Here is a 24,745-nt window from a genome sequence, read left to right as displayed (position 1 = left end):
TGTCATTTGGCCTTGGGGTATCCATAACGATTGTCAATTTTAATCATAGAAAGCCTTATGAGAAAATATTAAAAGCCATGCAGCTTCCAGCCCAGCATGAGGATGAATAAAAGAACAGGGAGCTTTCATGATTTGTAAACTTGATGAGCCAGATGCAGCTAACTAGTCATGAGTCAGGCCCTGCCGGAGACTTGAGAGACATAACCTCTAAGTTATTGCAGGCCCCAAGCTGCTGAAATGTATTCCAGCCCCGGTGATGTGCCATCACCTGTCTGGCAGATCTAGGCTTGGCTTTGGAAGCCATAGACAGTGCAATCTAAACCAGAGACATGGCAATTTGTGGGGGTTTTTTTTAAACCACTTATGCAGTTTGTTTAGATGTCAATATGTTCTGTAATTGCCTATTGATTAGGTTAAAAGAAAGAAAATACTAGCTCAGGAGCACAAACATGTCTACAACCCACAAGGATTCATTTGACAACTTAAGGTGATGCAAACTTCAAACTTTCGTACAAATCTTCCCGTTCTGTTTTCATGACAGAACACTACTCTGTTGTCGAAGGCTTTCATGGCCGGGATCACAGGGTTGTTTGTTTCAATTGAAACAAGCATGTGGACAACTTCAACAGAAAGGAAGAAACCATGAAAATGAACAAAATCTGGCTACCAGTATTACAAAACTCTAAAATCAAAACAGTAGATGGGAACCAACACTCTGAGGGCAGAGGAGCCCCAAGGACGGCTAATGACTGAACAAAGGATGCCCCCAGGCAAGAGACAAAACATTTCCAATGCTAATTAGGGTGATTAACTGAAACATTAATGCTGGCTTCCCAGTGACAAAGGACTCTTGCCACACCCTGGACTCTCCACAGATATATATTCTTTCCTTTCCTTACTTAGTTTATCCATACCTCACAACCTCTGAGGATGCCTGCCATAAATGTGGGCGAAACGTCAGGAGAGAATACTTCTGGAACATGGCCACACAGCCCAAAAGACATACAACAACCCAGAACACTACTCTCTTGTAAAATGTATGTGTTACTTTTTAAGCTGATGGTTGCAAAACAACGAGGGATGGTTTGCATACGTGAATACCCTATCATGGATGTAACCCCCAAAAAGTAGCATGCTGAACTTGCCCTCGTGCAGACTCAAAACATCATGCTTTTTTGACATCCCACCAGCTTCATGGAAGTTGGTTCATCTGTTCAGGTGATAATTCATTGAGGATAGTGATACTAGAGGCATTGCACACCCTGATAGGCTTCCACTATGGCATTAGTGGGTTTGCAATAGTGATTAGAATGTGGAAGTTTGGGTGTTTTCTTTCGTAACTAGCTTGGGGACTTGGTGGTGTCCGGGTTATTAGAAGAAGGCATTGTGTGTGTGTGTGTGTGTGTTTGATAATAGGTAATATCACTTAAGTTTCCTCCAGATCTGTTGTTGACTGGGTTCAGTTCTCTCTGGATGAGGGTGAACTACAACTCCCAGATTCCCAGGGCAATCACCCCCAAACCCTGCCAATATTCACAGTGGGCCATGCTGGGTCTGTATGCCAAGTTTGGTCCAGATCCATCATTGGCTGGGTTCAGGGCTCTTTGGATAAAGCTGTTGTTTTGTAGATTGTTTTATATGAATTGTTGTTTTTACATTGTTTTTAAGGCATTGAATTTTTGCCTATTTATTGTAAGCCGCTTTGAGTCCCCTGGGGAAGAAAGGCGGGGTAAAAGTGATGTAAATAAATAATAAATAATAAGCGACAACTCCCAGATCCAAGGTCAATCACCCCCAAACCAGGCTTGTATGCACAATTGGCCATGTTGGGTCTGTGTGCCAAGTTTGGTCCAGATCTGACCTCAGCTGGGTTTAGTGATTTCTGGATGCAGGTGAACTACAACTCTCAAAATCAAGGTCCATTCCTCGGAAACCCCTGCATTATGTTCAGTTGGTCATGAGGCTTCCCTGTGCCAAGTTTGGTCTAGATCCATTGTTGGTTGGGTCCACAATGCTCTCTGGATGTAGGTCAAGTACAACTCTTGTAAATCATGATAAATTCTCCCCAAACTTCTTTGTTCAGTTGCTGATCAATTCCTTTGTTTACTGTGTGCCATAGGAAAGAGTAGGAAAGGGTTAAGGGAGAGGCGGTGGGTGGGGTTATGCAAATTAAGGAAACCAGGGATGTCCATTCTGGAGGAAAAAAGTACATCTAGGATGAAATGGTCCCCGCAAGAAAGCCTTCACTTGGGTTGGGGGACAGAATGGTGTTGTTGGAGGACACTGGCAGGGTTTGGGCTACATGTTCATGGCGCTCACTATAACCTACATGTCAGTGGAGGGAGGGCTATAGAAAACGGTTGTGTTGTTAAATTGCAAAGTATGGAACCCTGCACAGACGGTCGGTCAACGTCAAGACACTGAAATCTTGACAGCAGAAGGTGTCACCCCAAAGGAGATTCATCAGAGAATGCAAGCTGTTTATGGGGATTGTGTTGATGTGAGTCCTGTACAACATTGGATGAGTAAATTTAAAAATGTTGAGGTGGGAACATCTGCTGTCAAGAATTCAATGACTGCACGTTGCTTAAGTTGCATTGACCGACTGTCTGCACAGGGTTCCATACTTCGCACTTTAACAACACAACCGTTCAATGCTAAGGCTTCCCGCCAAATGGAACTGCAGAGGAGAGTCTACTGAACAAGCCAGTACCTGCTGCAGACCAGTATTGCCATCTGTTGAGGAGTTACGAAGGTGGAGGCATTTCTTTTCATTCAACCCTCGTACAACAATCCAACAGAACCTATGGGGAGGAAAGGGGAGATGCAACCCTTTCCTTGATTCCTGCTACTTGATGCATCCCTGAAAATGGCAAACTGGGAGTGAGCTTTTGCAAAGTAAGGAGGAAGAGTGTGAGAACAGAAGGGAACACTACAACTCAGAATAAAGTCTGATTCAGAGGAGATGGATTGAAACTTATGACTACTACGCTAGGACAAAATATTCCCTAGCTTTGTGCTTTTTCAAAATATTTCTTCGCTTCTTTTGTCAGTCTTAAATTGGGCAGTAGCTCAGTGTATGAGTATGCACCGTAACTTTTGCTACAACCAGCTGCAGTTGCTAAATGAGTATAGAACTTCTCTGTCAGAGTACGGACGTATCGCAACTCTTTAAGTAAGTGTTACTCTGAGCCCAAGCTTGTCTTCATTTCTTGGCTGTCAGGGAGAGCAGGTAACACAAAGCAAACCCAAGCACACGAAGAAGGCAGTGATGTTTTTCTGTAACAAGATACATTGTCATTTCCCAGATCTGTTTAGCTAGGGCTGTGACAATTTCCCCGTAAGGAAATATGTCCCTATTCTTTTTTTTTTCTTGGTGCTATTTTGATGTCTCAAAAGAGTAACCAATTTAAAAAAAAAAAGCCTGGCACCAGGCTGCCTCACATTTGCAGACAGATTTTTACAATTATCGTGTTATCAAGAATGCAATTGGCGTACAAGACAAGATCTGCGTATTTGCAGCATGTACCCTTTAATGACTGCAAATGAGAGAGAAATTTAACAAGTGAAGCGGGTGGAACAAGCAGTATCTATGGAAATTCCTTTTTCCACAGAACTATTAAAGGATAATAATAATAATAATAATAATAATAATAATAATAATAATAATAATAATAATAATACATCACACAGTCCTAGGCACTTCGGAAGTGTTCGACTTGTGATTTTGTGATACGAAATCCAGCATATCTATCTTGTTTGCTGTGTCATACAATAATAATAATAATAATAAGAAGAAGAAGAAGAAGAAGAAGAAGAAGACCACCTGGCTCTGGCTCATGAATAGGACCCTGAAGAAGGAGACAGAAGGCCTGATCCTTGCAGCCCAGGAGCAAGACATCAGGACAAAGGCAATTCAGGCCAAGATCGAAAAATCAGCTGATGACCCAAAATGCAGACTGTGCAAGGAAACCGACAAAACCATGGATCATATCCTCAGCTGCTGTAAGAAAATTGCACAGACAGACTACAAACAGAGGCACAACTATGTGGCCCAAATGATTCATTGGAACTTATGCCTCAAGTCCCACCTCCCAGCAGCAAAGAACTGGTGGGATCACAAACCGGCAAAAGTATTGGAAAATGAGCACTCAAAGATACTGTGAGACTTCCGAATCCAGACTGACAAAGTTCTGGAACACAACACACCAGACATCACAGTTGTGAAAAAGAAAAAGGTTTGGATCATTGATGTTGCCATCCCAGGTGACAGTCGCATAGATGAAAAACAACAGGAAAAACTCAGCCGCTATCAGGACCTCAAGATTGAACTTCAAAGACTCTGGCAGAAACCAGTGCAGGTGGTCCCGGTGGTGATCGGCACACTGGGTGCCGTGCCAAAAGATCTCAGCCGGCATTTGGAAACAATAGACATTGACAAAATTACGATCTGCCAACTGCAAAAGGCCACCCTACTGGGATCTGCGCGCATCATCCGAAAATACATCACATAGTCCTAAACGCTTGGGAAGTGTTTGACTTGTGATTTTGTGATATGAAATCCAGCATGTCTATCTTGTTTGCTGTGTCATACAATAAAATAATAATAATAGTAATAATAATAATAATAATAATAATAATAATAATAATAATAATAATACATCAACACAGTCCTAGACATTTGGGAAGTGTTTGACTTGTGATTTTGTGATACGAAATCCAGCATATCTATCTTGTTTGCTGTGCCATACAATGTTGTTGTGTCAATAATAATAATGATAATGCCAACATTATTTTTCTATGCTGCCTCCATCTCCCCAAAGAGACTCGGGGGTGGCTGACACAGGGCAAAGCCCGAAAGCAATAAAACAAAGTACAACAGATAAAACAACATATTCTGATAAGCAAAACACAGCAAAATCGACGTTGTGCAGGACATTGTGCATTTATGGTATTTAGGCCGAGGCAACCCTATATATATATCTTATTCCTATGCCCATGAATTTGTGTTTTATGACCTTGTTATGTCCTCAGTCAGTAAACCTCCGTATTTGTTCCTTTTTGTCCTATGCTCTCCGGGCTGGGATAGAAGTTCAGCTACCCAAGACAGTGTCCGATAACTTTCCTGAAGTGTCATTACTTTTGAGATCAAATGCATGCTGTTTGATATAGAATCTCCTGGGAGGTATTGTTGGATTTAACTCCTGTAATTGGGATTTTGTGTTCTCGGACAAAGACTTATATGTCCAAGTCTGAAGGTCGATGCCTTGTCGACAAGTGCCAATTGACTAAGGGTCAGCCAGCTACTGAGATCATCGATCACTTTTGACACCCTATTTTTCTCCTTCTGATTTCCACTCTACTTGAGAGTTGCATGAATGGAGCCAGATCTGACCCACTTTGCAGCATCCTTGCTGACATTGTTGCTGAAACAGGCCTGGACGTTTTGCTTGGACTTCTGCATCTTTTAGGTTACATTTCCCTTATTCCTGCCTTAATATCTGTCTTCCGCCAGCCCATATATCTTGCTTGGCGCAGCTGGCTAGTAACCAGCTGCTATAAATCACTACTGACCGAGAGGTCATGAGTTCGAAGCCCGGGTCGGGTTAAGCCTCCGACCATTAATAGCCCCGGCTTGCTGTTGACCTATGCAGCCCCGAAAGACTGTTGCACCTGTCAATTAGGGAAATTTAGGGACGCTTTATGCGGGAGGCTAATTTACAACACCATAAAACTGCCAGCAAAACACGAGGAAAGGAATGAGGAAGTACAGCCACGACTGGGCGGTGAAGCAACAGCTCCCCCTGTGGCCGGAATCGTGAAGCTGGAAAAATGTTAAAAATACCTCTGAGTCTGTCTAATGTATGTTGTTTGTCTGTTGGCATTGAATGTTTGCCATATATGTGCTCATTGTAATCCGCCCTGAGTCCCCTTCGTGGTGAGAAAGAAGGGCAGAATATAAATACTGTAAATAAATAAATAAATAAATAAATAAATATACAGTATGCATCCTTGTGGCAAGATTTGCAGTCTGGATAAAATAAGACCTTTTGCAGAAGGGGGGAAAGTACAAAAGAGGCCTCTTCCTTTAGCCACCCAGTTGTCAGACTGACAGCTGGATCACCTTCTCGTCTTTTCGTCGTCCCATTTGTTTGTTCAGCCAGCAGACAAGGCATGACTCCCTGACCTGCCTCTTTTATTCTCTTGACTGCCCTGAATAAGAGTCGCCTTCTTTGTGGCTGCAGAACGAAGCCATCCATTCCAAGGTTTGGTGGCCCATGAATGTCGCATGGACGTGGCAGATGTTTTGAACTTCTCAGAGAGATATATCCGTGGCTCTGTAGTCCATACAAGAAGGGAGCCATTGTATCTGAGATCACAATAGCCCCAGATGAAGAATGGAGTAGCCAGTAACCCAGCAACCTACTTCTTTTGCTTATACCAGACGGGCCATTTTTACCTGGGCGGAAAGATAAGCTTTTGCCAGGCAAATGTCATTTTGGCACATTAAGAAACACTCCCTGTAGCCCAACGTCTTTCAGTACATCCTGGGCCTCACTAGGAAAGCTGCAACCTATTGTCTCCACTCCAAGGCAATTCGAAAAAGCTGATTTTTTTTTTTATATAAATATTATAGCCGAGGCACACAAAACAATGATTAAGAGAGGGGAAAATGGACCCTATTATGAAGCAGCGGAATTGGAAAGCTGCGGGCTATTTTCTTGTTCGTTTTTTTCACTTCCTCCACCTGAATCCATTCTATTTCTGCTTCTTTTAAAAAACGCTGTAGAGGAGGGACAAACCAAGAACCAATTTAAGTGCTGCTCTCTGGTCTCTTCCAATAGCAAAAGGAATGATACCATCATCTCCAACTAGACCAGTGATGGCCAACCTATGACACGCATGTCAGCACTGACACGCCTAGCCATTTTTGCTGACACGCTGCCGCATGCAGATTGATTGGATGACTATGTCTTTTGTGGCCAAATTTGGTGTGATTTGGACCAGTGGTTTTGTTGTTTACTCCATGGGAATTATGCACATTACATTTGTATATACAGTAGAATCTCACTTCTCCAAGCTAAACGGCCCGGCAGAAGCTTGGATAAGCGAATATCTTGGATAATAAGGAGGCATTAAGGTAAAGCCTATTAAACATCAAATTAGTTTATGATTAGTTTATGATTTTACAAATTAAGCACAAAAACTTCATGTTAGACAACAAATTTGACAGAAAAAGTAGTACAATACACAGTAATGTTATGTTGTAATTACTGTATTTATGAATTTAGCACCAAAATATCATGATATATTGAAAACATTGACTACAAAAATGGCTTGGATTATCCAGAGGCTTGGATAAGCAAGGCTTGGATATGTGAGACTCTACTCTCTGTGTGTGTGTATATATATATATATATATATATATATATCTTTCTATTATTATTGTAATATATTATCATATTATTACTATTACTATTATTATTCATGACTACATTGAAACTAGAATAGAGAGCAATCAGTGTGGAAATTGCAAGAGGTACCATAGATTGTTGTACATGGAAATAATGGTAGTAAATAGTTTTTGATTTATTAAATACAGTTATATATTACAATTATATTTTTTGTTATTTAAACTATACATATTGCGAAATTATGTTTTTTTCTCTCGAAGTGACACACCACCCAAGTCATTCTAGGTTTTTTGGTGAATTTTGACACACCAAGCGCAAAAGCTTGCCCATCACTGAACTAGACGTTACTGAGTTTTGTGCAGGAAAGAGGTTCAAATTCAATTCCATCCTTCCCTCATATCTTTTGTCAATGCAACTTTTTTCCTACTTTCCACCCACCCCATTCGTTCTGGAGTAACAGGAGATATTTTTTAAATCATTCAGCAGCAGAGTCCATCACCAAAGCCCTTCTGCTTCTCCACTGGAGTGCCACTTGACAGCCCCGTAATGAGGGACTTTGCAAATTCCTCACTGTTTACTGAATTGACAGCCTGAAGGGTTGAGACTGATTCCTGCAGAGGAGAAAATTCAGAAAAACAAGCAAATCTTGCAAACATCTTTTACTGTGTTCAAGTGACAAAAAATGTGCAATGAGGGTAAACTGCATCCTTTACTAATGCATTAAATACCCATTAGCATTGCTTTGGTTAAGTCAGCTTGTGAAGAAGACAGCAGAAGTGAAACTGTATTGCACCCCAGTGAAGGGTGCACCCCTTGCTCTCAACACGCACCACTGAGACAGGCTTGGTATAAACAGTTTATTGGAAAAAAGGTAGCAAAAGATAAGGTAAAAATGCAGTAAGAAAATGCAATAATCAAAATAGAATCCAAAGTCCCAGGAGACAGCAAGTAAATCCTTAGGAATCAAGGCTTAAAACAGGAACATGATCTTTAAGGCAAAATCTAAACTACATGAAACAAACAGGAACATGAAGGCAAAATACTTTCCCAAAATACATAGGCAAAACCTGAACTAGAACTTGAGGCTTAAAACAGGAACAAGGCAAGTGACCTTGCTCTAAAAGCAAAGTTACTTGATCTATTTACCCATTTTTGCAAGACATGAACGCATTCCTTTGGCCTTGGGTTCCCAGCCTTTTGGCAGCAATCCTTCTCCATTTGTAAACTGAAGAGCCGGCATTGTCCGTAGTCACCTCCAAGATCATGTGGCCAGCATGACAGCATGGAGCACTGTTAACTTCCTGCTATTGATCTCACATTTGCATGTTTTTGAACTGCTAGGTTGGCAGAAGCTGGGACTAACAACGGGAGCTCACCCCACTTCCCGGATTCGAACTGCCAGCCTTTCAGTCAGCAGGTTCAGCAGCTGAGCGGATTAATCCACTGTGCCACAGGGGGCTCCACTATATATTAAAAAACCATAATAGAAAAGTGGATCAAAATTTATATCTGATATGGCAGCTCCAGACTTCTTCGGACTGTATAGGCCATCACCAATACTGGAAATGGAGAAGACACCAATTCAATTGACCCAGTACTAGTTTCTTTCTAGAGATCTCATTCCCTTTGGAAAGTGGGCTCAGCTGTAAGGCATATTATATGATGAATCCATTCTCCCTTCTTTGGGTCTTTTATTCTTCTGTTAAATGCCTTGCATTCAGTGTCTCTTAAGTTGGGTTTCACTAGACGAAAATTAGAAATTAATTCCAGAATTGGAACATGCGCAGCTTGCCACAAATCTTCAGTGTTACTTGCGGAATTTATGTTGAGGAGGAGTCTATGGAGAGTTAACAAACAACATTTATATTCCAGTTAACCTAAAATGGATGAGTAAACACCGATTGCGTAGCATAGCCTTTCACTGCTTAAAGAGCTACGGAGCATAAATTATCTATTGATGTGCATTAAAAAACTAGCAAGTGCATTGATGCTGTCAGCATATTCATGTTAGAAAATGTATCGGTTGTACAGAGTGAAAACATGAAGAGAATATGCCCAAGCAATTAAATATAGAGCTTTCTTCTTCTGGTGTCAAGCCATAGCGTTTCCTAAATGATTCAACAAAGTAGATTTATCCTAGATAAACTCAATGATACATCCTTTTGGACAGGTGAAACCGTTTTTCTTACTGATTTCAATAAGTCTGTACAAAGTCTGGGGAAAAGGGGGGAGAAACAGGAAAAACAACAACAAGAACTGACTGTTATTTGGAGTAGCTCACTAAAACATTGAGCCACAGGAAGATACATTCATTATTATTATTATTATTATTATTATTATTATTATTATTATTATTATTATTATCATTTATTATTATTGTATGACACAGCAAACAAGAAGTCGAACACTTCCCAAGTGTCTAGGACTGTGTGATGTATTTTCTGATGATGCGTGCAGATCCCAGTAGGGTGGCCTTTTGCAGTTGGCAGATCGTAATTTTGTCAATGTCTATTGTTTCCAAATGCCGGCTGAGATCTTTTGGCACGGCACCCAGTGTGCCAATCACCACCGGGACCACCTGCACTGGTTTCTGCCAGAGTCTTTGAAGTTCAATCTTGAGGTCCTGATAATGACTGAGTCTTTCCTGTTGTTTTTCATCAATGCGACTGTCATTATTATTATTATTATTATTATTATTATTATTATTATTATTATTATTTTAACTTTTTGAGGCTCCTGGTGAAAACAGATTTTGAGTATCGAAGAGTCTGGAATTCAGACGTCTGGACTAAGGACCTCATCACATGCCTTTTGGCAAATCCGGCGGGCAGCCTGGGAATAATAATAATAATAATAATAATAATAATAATAATAATAATAATAATAATAATAATAATATACTTCGTTTATATTCTGCTCCAGCTCCCTGAGGGGACTCAGGGCGGATTACAGAACACATTTACAGCAAACAATCAATGCTGTTATACAGTTAACAAGGACAGACAATACATAGACACAGGTAAAGGCTTTCCCCATCTTTTCTATTCCACAAATGGGTGGCCAGAACTGGGATGGGCGGAGTTATGAGCTCTGAGGCAGGGCTGAGCTTCTATTCCTGTCCTGCGGTGCCTGCCAGGACACAGGAGGTGGGGCTAGAGGAGGGGGCGGGGCCTCTTCCCTAGTGCCTGATGGGGCTGAATCTCTATATCCCGCCCTCATGTTCTAACAAGCGCTTCAGGGGAGGAATACAGAGGCTCAGCCCTGTCCCGCGCTCTTGGGAAGAGGCCCCACCCCTACCCCTAGCCCCGCCCTTTAGTCCTAAAAGGCCTCTCAGGAGAGGTATAGAGGCTCAGCCCTGTCTCGGGCTCTTGGGAAGAGGCCCCGCCCCCCCGTAGCCCTGCCCTTTAGTCCTAAAAGACCTCTCAGGAGAGGTATAGAGGCTCAGCCCTGTCTCGGGCTCTTGGGAAGAGGCCCCGCCCCCCCCGTAGCTCCGCCCTTTAGTCCTCAAAGACCTCTCAGGAGAGGTATAGAGGCTCAGTCCTGTCTTGTGCTCTTGGGAGGAGGCCCTGCCCCCATCACTAGCCCCACCCTTTAGTCCTCAAAGACCTCTCAGGAGAGGTATAGAGGCTCAGTCCTGTCTTGTGCTCTTGGGAGGAGGCCCTGCCCCCATCCCTAGCCCCGCCCTTTAGTCCTCAAAGACCTCTCAGGAGAGGTATAGAGGCTCAGTCCTGTCTTGTGCTCTTGGGAGGAGGCCCTGCCCCCATCCCTAGCCCCACCCTTTAGTCCTCAAAGACCTCTCAGGAGAGGTATAGAGGCTCAGTCCTGTCTTGTGCTCTTGGGAGGAGGCCCTGCCCCCATCCCTAGCCCCGCCCTTTAGTCCTCAAAGACCTCTCAGGAGAGGTATAGAGGCTCAGTCCTGTCTCAGGCTCTTGGGAAGAGGCCCCGCCCCCATCCCTAGCCCCACCCTTTAGTCCTAAAAGGCTTCTCAGGAGAGGTATAGAGGCTCAGCCCTGTTTCGGGCTCTTGGGAAGAGGCCCCGCCCCCTTTGCTAGCTCCGCCCTCTGTGTCCCAACAAGTGCCTCAGGAGAGGTATAGATTCTCAGCCCTATCTCGGGCTCTTGGGAAGAAGCCACGCCCACTCCTCTAGCTCCGCCCCATGTCCTGACAGGCACCTCAGGTGCTCAGCCCTGTCTGTGGCACTTGGGAAGAAGCCCCACCCCTCCCCTGGCCCTGACCCTGCCCCTGTGTCCTAATAGGTGCCATCACCGCCCACCTGGATCACTGCAGTGCCCACCAGGGGGCGGTAGCGCCCACTTTGGGAATCTGCCATAAACCTCCTTGGCTTGGTTATTGTCCAGGTGCAGATACATCATGCAAGGGATTCCAATCCAAGAGCCATTTCCCCACTGATGTTCCATAACAGAGAAGCCCAGTAAATCAAGACGGTTGAAACAGAGAAAAAACACCCATAGGATGGACAGGACTGTAAAGTCATTTTGTGGCTAGCACAAAGTTCAAAGGCTTTCCCATAAATTTGGAAGGATTAAAGACTTATTTCATGCATGTCCCTGTGCTTTACTGACAAGAATAGATGAAAGTGAGTCTGAATAAAGATTTTAGTTGCTCCTTAATTATGCTGTTATTATGCCAGTTTTGGCAAAGTATTCCCCAGACGTAAAGTTTTTAAAATCAACCTTTTAAAACATTAAATTACCCTTTTAGTCTGCCAGCGATAATGATAAATACAGCTCAGTTCAATCTCATTACGCACTCTGATTCGCGGGCTGGATTAATATTTGGTAAAAACTAACTACCCTCAACTATAATCCTGTGGATATGCAAGGAAATATTAACAGCACGAAATTACAAAATATATCTACTGGGAATTGGGTTTCTGCATAATTCGAGAATAAGTAATGGGAGAGTTATTATTTTATGGAGATGCGACTGTCACCCTGAGGCTGGAAGGAAAAGGTGTGTGGACATGTTTTGCACATCTTAGAAGAGCTTTTCCAAAAAGCTTTACTTTACCTGGCCTTGTTTCTATATTTGTCTGGGTTCTATAATGTATACTAGCAGAGCAGCCACATGTTCTACCTTATGGAGGACATTCCTCGTTTTCAAGGGCTGCTGTTTGGAAATACATTATAACCCCATACATACCGGACCAGTACCCACAGTTTGGTTTACCCATGTCCAACAAAATATACCCTCTCTAGGCATTTTCTAGGTCCTCCAGCTTGATTGTATGCTATTCTTGGTCCAGACATCATTCATTTCCGTAGGATTCACTATTATGTACAGTTTCGTGTATTCAGGTGAAGTCCAGAAACATATCCACTTTGGTGGTCATACTGAATTCTTTGGTTAATGAACTACTCGATCCAAAATCCGTATGTGTATCAAGATTGTAAGAAGGAAAGTCATTGATGTCCATCAACAGTCAACAACTAGATCAGTGGTTCTCAACTTGTGGGTCCCCAGGTGTTTTGGCCTACAACTCCCAGAAATCCCAACCAGTTTACCAGCTGTTAGGATTTCTGGGAACTACTCGATCCAGAATCCCTATGTGTATCAAGATTGTAAGAAGGAAAGTCATGGATGTCCATCAACAGTCAACATCTAGATCAGTGGTTCTCAACCTGTGGCTCCCCAGGTGTTTTGGCCTACAACTCCCAGAAATCCCAGCCAGTTTACCAGCTGTTAGGATTTCTGGGAACTACTCAATCCAAAATCCCTATGTGTATCAAGATTGTAAGAAGGAAAGTCATGGATGTCCATCAACAGTCAACATCTAGATCAGTGGTTCTCAACCTGTGGCTCCCCAGGTGTTTTGGCCTACAACTCCCAGAAATCCCAGCCAGTTTACCAGCTTTTAGGATTTCTGGGAACTACTTGATCCAAAATCCCTATGTGTATCAAAATTGTAAGAAGGAAAGTCATAGATGTCCATCAACAGTCAACATCTAGATCAGTGGTTCTCAACCTGGTGTTTTGGCCTACAACTCCCAGAAATCCCAGCCAGTTTACCAGCTGTTAGGATTTCTGGGAGTTGAAGGCCAAAAACATCTGGGGAACCCAGGTTGAGAACCACTGATCTAGGTAGTAGGTGATTCTACTTAGGAAGCTTACATGTAATGTATCGATCTTCTCATTGAGCAAACTCTCACAATGTTTCCAAGGAATCCTGGAAGGTAGTTGCAAAATACTGGTTGGCAAACCTTGACTAACCACTCACTTGGTTGTGTCAGTATTGCTTACTGCCATTTCTAGGTTTCTCCTTTGTGTGAACCAATCATAACACAAACAGGAGAGCAAAAAATCACAACTTCACAGGTTGTCCTTAGGATCTTGGTTATCGAGTGCGGCTTGGCAAACATCTACTAACGCATGATGTATCACTTATTTACTTCAGTTGGATAGTTTCTTTCAGCAATGATTTCTAAGACTCCGTGATAGCCTAACTCTCACTGTTGGGCTGCTCTGACCATGTCTTTGTGGTGTGAGACCCATCCGATCCTCTGGGTATTATTGCACTTCAACACCCAGCATTCTTTAGCTGTGGTTCTGCAGGTTGAGTTGTAGTCAACAACACGGTTCCTACTCCAGCCTTGATCCTTGGGTTTTTGTTTAGAGCAGTGGTGGCCCTCCAGTTGTTTTGGACTCCAGCTCCCATTGGACAAGTTGGCTAGGACTTCTGGGAGTTGGAGGCACAAACATCTGGAGTGCCACAAGTTTGACACCTCTGTTTTATTATTTATTTATTTATTTATTTATTTATTTACAGTATTTATATTCCGCCCTTCTCACCCCGAAGGGCGGATTACAATGAACACATATATGGCAAACATTCAATGCCAACAGACAAACAACATATATAGACAGACACAGAGGCATTTAAATTTTTTTTCCAGCTTCACGATTCCGGCCACAGGGGGAGCTGTTGCTTCACTGTCCACTAGTGGCTGTACTTTCTCATTCCTTTCCTCGTGTTTTTCTGGCAGTTTTTATGATGTTGTAAATTAGTTAAATTAGCCTTCCGCATAAAGCGTACCTAAATTTCCCTACTTGACAGATGCAACTGTCTTTCGGGGCTGCATAGGTCAACAGCAAGCCGGGCTATTTAATGGTCGGGGGCTTAACCCAACCCGGGCTTCGAACTCATGACCTCTCGGTCAGTAGTGATTTATTGCAGCTGGTTACTAGCCAGCTGCGCCACAGCCCAGCCCTAAAAATATAACAGGCCTCCAAAAATTCATTTATAGCCACGTACGGTGACCCCACAGATGGAAGACCATCATGCTCGAAGCATGATGTTTTAGCGACTTCCCTGGTCTTAGGTCATCTCAGAAGGCTAAGCTAAACAAGAAGCATCTTGGCTATCTCAAGAACCAGTGATGGAACATTCAGAATAAACACAAAAATCATTAAAATCAAAATGAGAAATCTTGGGCTTTCTGAGCTGATTGTAGTCCTTCAGCAGCAGAAGCTAGAAAAGTGGTCATTTGCCAAGTAGAAGAGTTGTGTTGCCAACTTTTACAAAAACACTAGCCCCGAGCTTTTGCATTAGCAGCAGCTGGGCATTTAGGAAATGCAGCCAGTGAAATGTTCTTCATTATTCACCTCCTCATTGGAAAAGACAGGAGAATAAAGGAAAAATCACAGCCCTGAGATTTTGAGATCCAAGCAAGGCTATTAATAGTTGGGTCTCTTGGAGGACTGTAGGTAGAGGTAAATGTTTTCCCCTGACATTAAATCTAGTTGTGTCCAATTCTGAGTGTTGGTGCTTATCTCCATTTCTAAGCCAAAGAGCTGGCATTGTCCGTAGACACCTCCAAGGTCATGTGGCCGGCATTGCCTTTCGGAAAGCCTGCAAAACCTTGCTCTTCCGACAAGCTTTCAATGGGTGAAAAACTCGGGGCTATGTCTGTTTTTATTGTTGCTTTTATTGTTGTTTTTATTGTTTTATTGTTATTTTAAAGCTAAGTGTATTGTTTTAATCTATTTCTGTAAACCGCTCCGAGCCAAATTGGGAGTAGCGGTATACAAGTCTAATAAATAAATAAATAAATAAAAAGACAACATAGACCCCATTACCTTCCCGCCGGAGAGGTACCTATTGATCTGCTCACATTTGCATGTTTTCAAACTGCTAGGTTGGCAGACACTGGGGCTAACAGCGGGAGCTCACCCCACTCCCCGGATTTGAACCACCGACCTTTCAGTCAGCAAGTTCAGCAGCTCAATGGTTTAACCCACTGCGCAACCGGGCTCCTATGAACACCATAAGTCAAAGCTGACAATGATATATAATAATAATTTCATCTCTATGCCATGGAGAAGCCCTACCTGCTGAGCTTCTATGTGCCTGACAGCTGTTGAAGGCACAGAATGAGAAACCGTAAAAATATGATGCGATTCCACTTTTGCACTCAAATACACTATTGTTCCAATAAATCCTATTGAGTGTAAGCAGGTCATGCCGAAAAGCTTAAAAAAAAAAATCAACACAGAAGCCCCACTTCCCCTTGATTCAGAGAATGTTTCAGAACCGTTAAATGCAAACCACAAAAAATAAGGCAGCAACCCATTTTGGCCCTTTCCCTTCTTGTCTTCCTTTTTTATTCTACAGCCTCTCCAAGCTGGTTAAATTATTGTTTTGTTTTAATCCAGAGATCTATATTCCTGGCCTTGTAGGAAAGCTCAGCCTTTCTCACTTGTACAAGGCGCGGAAGATTAACGGCACGTGCTTTGCACTTAATGGTAGGACTTGTGTGTAAGCAGAGCAGGAAAGGCAGTGTTGTCTTGAGGATTAAAGGTGCTTGCCAAGGTATCTGTCTGGAGGAGCCATATGATTCCTAAGTTGATTCTGGTCAGCTTTGAGCACCCATTTCATTATAGAGGAGGAGAAGAAAAAATATTTGTATTGCCTGCCTCTCCTTATGTCTCAAACCGCTACATCATAACTGGCTTTTGTACCATACTAAAATAATCGTAAAGACCCATAAAGGTAAAGGTTTTTTCCTGACATTAAGTCCAGTCATGTCCGACTCTGGGGGTTGGTGCTCATCTCCATTTCTAAACCGAAGAGCCAGCGTTGTCCATAGACGCCTCCTTGGTCATGTGGCCGGCATGATTGCATAGAGCGCTGTTACCTTCCCACCGAAGTGGTAGCTATTGCTCTACTCACATTTGCAAGTTTTTAAACTGCTAGGTTGGCAGAAGCTGGGGCTAACAGCGGGTGCTCACTCCGCTCCCCGCATTCGAACCTGCAACCTTTCAGTCCGCAAATTCAGCAGCTCAGCACTTTAACACCCTGCACCACCAGGGGCTCCATATTACTAATAATATTACTTATAATATTGCAGTATAGTGGTGTAGTACAATATCTAACTACAGGCCCCCCAACCTTGAAATTTGACAACACAACCCATCATCCACGCCTCTAGGTTGATACAACAAACAGAAAAGAAAAATAAAGTCCTAATTAGAAGGAGAGCAATAATTGTTTTTATCCAATTGCTGCCAGTTTAGAGGGCTAATCTCTGCCCACTTGGTCTCCTAGCAACCAACTCAGCCAAGGGACAGCCAGGGTTCAGTTAGGGGACAGGCAGACTTAGGCCTCACTTAGGATTCTTCCACAGATTATCAGATTTTAACTGGATTATATGGCAGTGTAGACTCAAGGCCCTTCCACACAGCTATATAACCCATTTATAATATTAGATTATCTGCTTTGAACTGAATTATCTTGACTCCACACTGCCATATAATCCACTTCAGTGTGCAGTCAGACACAACTGGACCTAATGTCAGGAGAAAACCTTTACCCTTTACCTTAACTACTACCAGTTCCTCAATACTTTATTTCCCATACCACCAGACTTCGCCACAGCAACGCGTGGCCAGGCACAGCTAGTAGTAATATATAATGCTAATATTGTGCTATGCTAATAATATAATATAATATAATATTTTATATACAGTAGAGTCTCACTTATCCAAGCTTCACTTATCCAATGTTCTGTATTATCCAGCGCAGTCTGCCTTTTAGTAGTCAACTAGCTTTGCCCGGCCACGTGTTGCTGTGGCTTATGGGAATCCTTTGTTGGCCAGGTGGAATAGCAGTGAATAGCATTGCAGTCTCAAAGCCTGGCCGTTTTCTGGAGTAGCTGGAGCTTTTTGTTGTATGAACGTAGAGGCATGGATGAGGGGTTGTGCTGCCAAGTTTAGTGTTTTTGGGATGTGTGGTTTTGTTGTTTTGTCCTAGGCCGAAATTTCATTACCCTTTTATATATATAGACTAGCTGTGCCCGGCCACGCGTTGCTGTGGCATAGTATGGTGGTATGGGAAATAAAGTATTGAGGAATTGGTGGTAGTTAAGGTAAAGGGTCATGAAGTCCAGTCGTGTCTGACTCTGGGGGTTGGTGCTCATCTCCATTTCTAAGCCAAAGAGCTGGCATTGTCCTTAGACTCCTACAAGGTCATGTGGCATGACTGCATGGAGCACCATTACCTTTCCGCCGGAGCAGTACCTAGTCATCTTCTCTCATTTGCATGTTTTTGAACTTTAGGGTTGGCAGAAGCTGGGGCTAACAGTGGGGGCTCTCTCTGCTCCCCCAATTCTAACCTGCAACCTTTTAGTAATGATGGTAATAATAATGACTTTGGTAATACACACTGCTTCACTTCCTTCTCAGTGTGGAAGAGGCCTAAGTGAGGCCTAACTCTGCCTGGGCTGAGGGGTTGCTAGGAGACCAAGTGGGCGGAGCTTAGCCTTCTAACTGGTAGCAATCGGATAAAAACAATTATTCCTCTCCCTCTAATTAGGACTTTATTCTTCTTTCCTTTTTGTTGTATGAACGTAGAGGCATGGATGAGGGGTTGTGCTGCCAAGTTTAGTGTTTCTGGGATGTGTCGTTTTGTTGTTTTGTCCTAGGCCGAAATTTCATTACCCTTTTATATATATATATATTGTGTGTTGTCGAAGGCTTTCATGGCCAGGATCACAGGGTTGTTGCATGTTTTCCGGGCGGTATGGCCATGTTCCAGAAGTATTCTCTCCTGACGTTTCGCCCACATCTATGGCAGGCATCCTCTGAGGTTGTGATGCCTGCCATGGAAGTGGGCGAAACGTCAGGAGAGAATACTTCTGGAACATGGCCATACAGCCTGGAAAACATGCAACAACACTGAACACTATTCATTATGATGTGCCCAAATGGCTTGAATTGTGCTTAACTTGTCTGCATGGAGGGGGAAGAAACAGCTATCCAAAATGTGCTTCTGATCCAAATTATGCCAATTTCCTGCTGAAACGCTCTCACTTTCTGCTTCTTTTTCTCCTCTTCTTCCTCCCTCCTGGCTGCTTTTCCAGTCTGACGTGATGCAATCCATTTGACCGCCCCCCTGCTAGCTACTTCATCTCCATCTCATTCTGCTGCATTTGTAGACCGGTTCCTAATTATAGCATCCCAGTATTATTCTCCAGCCAACAGAAAGCACACGCTTTTTTAAAAAAAAGATGCCCAGAACTTAATCTAACCATTGATGTAATAGCTAGCAGGCATCTGCAACAAACTCTTTCTTCTTCCTGCATTCATCCTGGGCAGGAATTGTTAGTGGCGATGCCAGGAAAATTCCTCGGGAGACCTTTAAAAGGAGATGGCAGAGGAATGGATTGGATGACCGGCAGTCCGAGCCTCTGCTGGCTTCCTGACTCCTATCCATCTTCCCTACTCTGAGCAATGCCCAGCTGTCTTATAGCAATAGCTCTCAATGGGCTGCTTTGGTTTTTCCTTCCCGAGTTCACTCAAAGGCTTTTTTTCTTTCTGGCTGGGAATGAGAGAACTCATAACGCTGTGAAGCTGTTGAATCTGTCCCAAGGTGTTCTGCTGCCTGAGGCAAAGAATAACATGCTACCGGCTCCTTTCCATTCTATATCCAGATGCCAACTAGATCAGTTGTTTAATCGTAAGATCAGGTAGTTGGACACTCAGCCAAAGGCAGCATTGGCTTATGGGGAGAAATAATAATAATAATAATAATAATAATAATAATAATAATAATAATAATAATATTAATAATAATTTTATTCTTGTACCCCGCCCCATCTCCCCGAAGGGACTCGGGGCGGCTCACATGGGGCCTTGCCCAACATCACAATATAAAATCAAAACAAAAACACAAATTTACAACAATAAATCAACAATATCGGTAAAACAATCGAAAAGGACAATCTTAGAAGATAAAATGTTAAAACAGGTATATCAAACACAAGTCTGGGCCAAAAGGTGAATGTGTCAAGTCGGGGGGAGATAGTTACATAATTGACATAGTCAATGAAGTACTATAAATGACAATAGTGACAATAAGAGGGCAGATCAGTGGGTCTATTATTACGTAGGCAGGCATCTTAAACCAACAAAAGTCACTCATCAAAGGCTTTCCGGAAAAGCCAGGTTCCGGAAAAGCTGGAGAAAGACAGCTTGTGGTGCATGGAAGGGAACGGCTAAGAGAGTAGAAAGAACTGATATAGTTACCCAACTCTTGTCTATTGGATGCAGGTGTTAATGTTTCAATTAATCACCTTGATTAGCACTAAATAGCCCTGCAGCTTCAAAGCCTCGCTGCTTCCTGCCTATGGGTATCTTTTGTTGAGAGCTGGCCCTGATTGTTTCCTGTCTGGAAATCCTAACTCCTTCCAATCGTTTAACCATGCCTGCCCTATAATAATAATAATAATAATAATAATAATAATAATAATAATAATAATAATAATAATAATAACAACAACTTTATTTTTATACCCCGCCCCATCTCCCCAAAGGGACTCGGGGCGGCTTACATGATAAAAAAAAACAAATACAGCAGAGTCTCACTTATCCAAGCCTCGCTTATCCAAGCCTCTGGATAATCCAAGCCATTTTTGTCGTCAGTGTTTTCAATATATCATGATATTTTGGTGCTAAATTCGTAAATACAGTAATTACAACATAACATTACTGCGTATTGAACTACGTTTTCTGTCAAATTTGTTGTATAACATGAAGTTTTGGTGCTTAATTTGTAAAATCATAACCTAATTTGATGTTTAATAGGCTTTTCCTTAATCCCTCCTTATTATCCAAGATATTCGCTTGTCCAAGCTTCTGCCAGCTTGTTTAGCTTGGATAAGTGAGACTCTACTGTAACAGTAACAAAGCAATAAAACAATTATCCCAGTAAAAAACATCAACATCAATAAAAACAATCATTAAAATCAACAAGCAGGATACAGTGTTAAAAACAGGAGACTAATTCGTAGATCCCAGGCGAAATGCAGAGTGTTACGAAATGGGCATTGTGCTATGGTGTCAAACTGCATCAATTCTATAGAGTAGATCAGGGGTCCCCAAACTAAGCAGTTTCCTCACTCATGCTACGAGGGTTGAATGAAAAGTAATGCCTCCACTTTCGTAACTCCTCAACAGATGGCAGTCTTGGTATGCGGCAAGTCCTATCTTGTTCAGTAGACTCTCCTCTCCAGTTCCATTTGGCGTTGAACGGTTGTGTTGTTAAAGTGCAAAGTATGGAACCCCATGCAGACAGTCAGTCAATGAGACTTTTCACTCAGAGAGAGACTTCAAGTATAATCGGCATTTCACAAGAATTATTTATTTACAGTATTTTATATTCCGCCCTTCTCACCCCGAAGGGGACTCAGGGCGAATTACAATGAACACATATATGGCAAACATTCAATGCCAACAGACAAACAACATACATTAGACAGACTCAGAGGCATTTTTTAAACATTTTTCCAGCTTCATGATTCCGTGTGGGAGAATGTGTGGGTCACATTATTGCTTTGCTTGGCTATCAGAAGATCTGTGCACGATGGGTCCTGTGAGACGCTGGTTGTGGAAACAGTGTCGACTTCTTCCGTGACGGCTTCAGAAAACTTGTTCATCGTTGGCAGAAATGTATCCAATTGTCTGGTGATGATGTGGAAAAGTGAATAGTGGTAGTTAAAGAGCACATTCTAAGGACTATTTCTGTGTTTGATTCATTATAATATTCCCATCCAAACCCAAGTAACGAAGGTGGAGGCATTACTTTTCATTCAACCCTCATATAAACTGTCTCTGGATACAGTCATCCACTGAATCTATTGTTGAAGGCTTTAATGGCCGGAATCACTGGGTTGCTGTGAGTCTTTTGGGCTGCATGGCCATATTCCAGAAGGTTTCCTTCCTGATGGTTTGTCCACATCTGTGGCAGGCATCCTCAGAGGTTGTGAGGATGCCTGCCACAGATGTGGACGAAACATCAGGAGATAAAGCCTCTGGAACATGGCCATGCAGCCCAAAAGACTCACAGCAACCCTATACTCAGGATTCTGAGTGCTGTTTAGATCTTGAAATCATTCATAAAGGTTAACAAGTTATCAATACAGGTTAAAATCCCATGGAGTTAAAATAAATAGGAGGAAGGTGCATTATCTATATATATATAAAAGAGTGATGGAATCCTGGCGACCGCCAAAACAACAAAACTAAACACCCCACAACCTCGAAAATTGACAACACAATCCATCATCTACGCCTCTAGGTTGATACAACAAAACGAAAAGAAAAATAAAGTCCTAATTAGAGGGAGAGGAATAATTGTTTTTATCCAATTGCTGCCAGTTCGAAGGCTAAGCTCCACCCACTTGGTCTCCTAGCAACCCACTCACCCAGGGGACAGGCAGAGTTAGGCCTCATTTAGGCCTCTTCCACACCGCCTATAAAATACAAATTATCATTTTAATTGGATTAGATGGCAGTGTAGACTCAAGGCCCTTCCACACAGCTATATAACCCATTTATAATCTTATATTATCTGCTTTAACTGGATTATCTGGACTCCACACCTTTACCCTTTACCTTAACTACCACCAATTCCTCAATACTTTATTTCCATACCACCATATTTCGCCACAGCAACGCGTGGCCGGGCACAGCTAGTTCCTCCATAATCCTTCAACATGACCCAAGAGTGTTTTAAACAACAATGAGCAAATTAAGAGCCTTGACCAGACAGCAGTTTGTCATTGTGTTACTTTAAGAATCCACAGGACATGGATTGAAACAGTGTGCCTGTTTCTGTATGCACGCACCTGGGTTTATTCATTTGGATTTGAGTGTCTTCCATTATGAACTTGCAGTCGGATGTGGATTTGTGTGCCACATTTGCTAAAAATGCCTCGCAAGCCCATTGGTGGCCCAGCTGTTGCTGTTTGGTTTTGTGTGAGTCAGATTTGGAAGAATAGAAGCACATGAGCAGCTTGTTATGGAAACGCCGTGTGTATTATCTGTCTCGTTTATCTCCCTCTCAATTCATTGGCATGAATGCTATTAAATTTAACGAGAGATCTCTGGATATCTGCAAGGAAAAAAGGACGCCCTCCTACATCCTTTCCCTCTCATCGCTTCCACTGTTTTGTTAATTCCTCAACACTTGAGACAGAATTCTTCAGACCTACAGCAGTCAAGGATATCAATGCCCTAAAGGAATTGGATCTTCTGATCTTAAAAGATAAATAGGGTCAACTGTGGTTAGTAGTTGGATGGTAGACCCCAGTATTTACTAAGTGCCATGGGTTATACTTTAGGTTGGATCTACACTAATGTACGAGGGTTGAATGAAAAGTAATGCCTCCACCTTCGTAACTCTTCAACAGATGGCAGTCCTGGTATGCGGCAGAGACTGGCTTGTTCAGTACACTCTCCTCTACAGTTCCATTTGGAGGGAAGCCTTAGCATTGAACGGTTGTGTTGTTAAAGTGCGAAGTATGGAACCTTGCACAGACAGTCGGTCGATGCGACTTAAGCAACGTGCAGTCACTGAATTCTTGACAGCATGGATTTTGTGTGACATGGATGTGTATTTGAGTTTTGGTTTTGTCGTCTAAACCTAGCGGGAAAGACCATGTGTTGTTTTGCCAAGTTTCGTGGTTCTGGGTTTTTTAGTTTCGCTGTTTTTATTAAGGTAGAAATGGTCAGAAGCTTTTTTTTTAATAAACTAGCCCTCTAAACTGGCAGCAATTGGATAAAAACAATTATTCCTCTCCCTCTAATTAGCACTTTATTTTTCTTTTCTTTTTGTTGTATCAACCTAGAGGCATGGATGATGGGTTGTGTTGTCAAATTTCGAGGTTGGGGGGCCTATAGTTTTGTTGTTTTGTGGTTCACCATGATGCCATTACTCATTTATATATATGGATAGATTGTAAATAAATAATACCTTAGCCTTCGAATATAATCTCCATCACTGCTGTTATGTGTTAAGGTTTGCATGCATTTTTGGGACACACTAGAGATATCACCCTGCGAAAAATGCTATCCACCGTGACCCTCCTCTCTGGCTAAAATTGACTAGTCTAGAGCAACATGTTTTATTAACAAAGCTTGACAAATGATATTGCGGGCTTCTTCCTGCAGCCTTGCTGAACATTGTGATTAATGTTAAACTTCTTCCACTTTTTAAGAAACACGCTACAACCAAACCACGCAACCCGGCAATACTTTTCTCGTCCGCAGTAATGTACAAATTTTAGAGAATAGATTAGATTGTTATATGCCATGCCTGTAGGAAAGCTACAAGAGAGGAAACAATTACCATATATACTCGAGTATAAGCCAAGTTTTTCAGCCCTTTTTTAGGACTGAAAAAGCCCCCTTTGTCTTATACTCGGGTGAGGGTCCTGGCTGCCTTATATTCAAGTTGGCTTATACTCGAGTATATCTGGTACATTTACTTTTCTCTATTATTATTGGTATTATTACATTTATTATTTTACTCTATTTATTGCATTTATTATTTTACTCCATTAATATTGTTACTATTACATTTATTATTTTACTCTATTTATTTTTACATTTATTATCTTACTGTATTTATTAGTATTATTACATTTATTATTTTTCTCTATTATTATTAGAAAGGATACATAAGCACATTTACATTGAAGAAGATGAGACTAATGATTTAACCAGAGTTGAACAGTCATGTCTTAAATTACAGTTTGATGTAAAGATTCAAAAACATTTAAACTACTGAGGCCTCAATTAATGTAATTTTGTTGGTATCTCGGCTTATACTGGAGTCAGTGTTTTCCCAGTTTTTTGTGGTAAAATTAGGTGCCTTGGCTTATATTCGGGTCGGCTTATACTCGAGTATATACGGTATCTATTTTTATTTCTGAGATTTACCACTCTCGGCTTATACTAGAGTCAATTTTTTCCCAGTTTTTGTGCCTTGGCTTATATTTGGGTCAGCTTATACTAAAGTATATACAATAGAT

At 42.0% G+C, this 24,745-nt stretch overlaps 1 protein-coding gene across 5 annotated transcripts in view; it reads left to right on the top strand.

Moving 5' to 3' along the window:
- grik4 (glutamate ionotropic receptor kainate type subunit 4) overlaps positions 1–24,745 on the top strand; it is a 611,856-nt gene that overhangs the window by 352,387 nt on the left and 234,724 nt on the right. The window lies entirely within an intron of this gene.

This window comes from Anolis carolinensis, unplaced genomic scaffold (genome assembly GCF_035594765.1).
Source record: "Anolis carolinensis isolate JA03-04 unplaced genomic scaffold, rAnoCar3.1.pri scaffold_8, whole genome shotgun sequence".
In the NCBI taxonomy this organism is placed as follows: Eukaryota; Metazoa; Chordata; class Lepidosauria; order Squamata; family Dactyloidae; genus Anolis; species Anolis carolinensis.
Note: the sequence above shows the minus strand (reverse complement) of the source record. Positions and strands in the feature narration are given on the sequence as shown.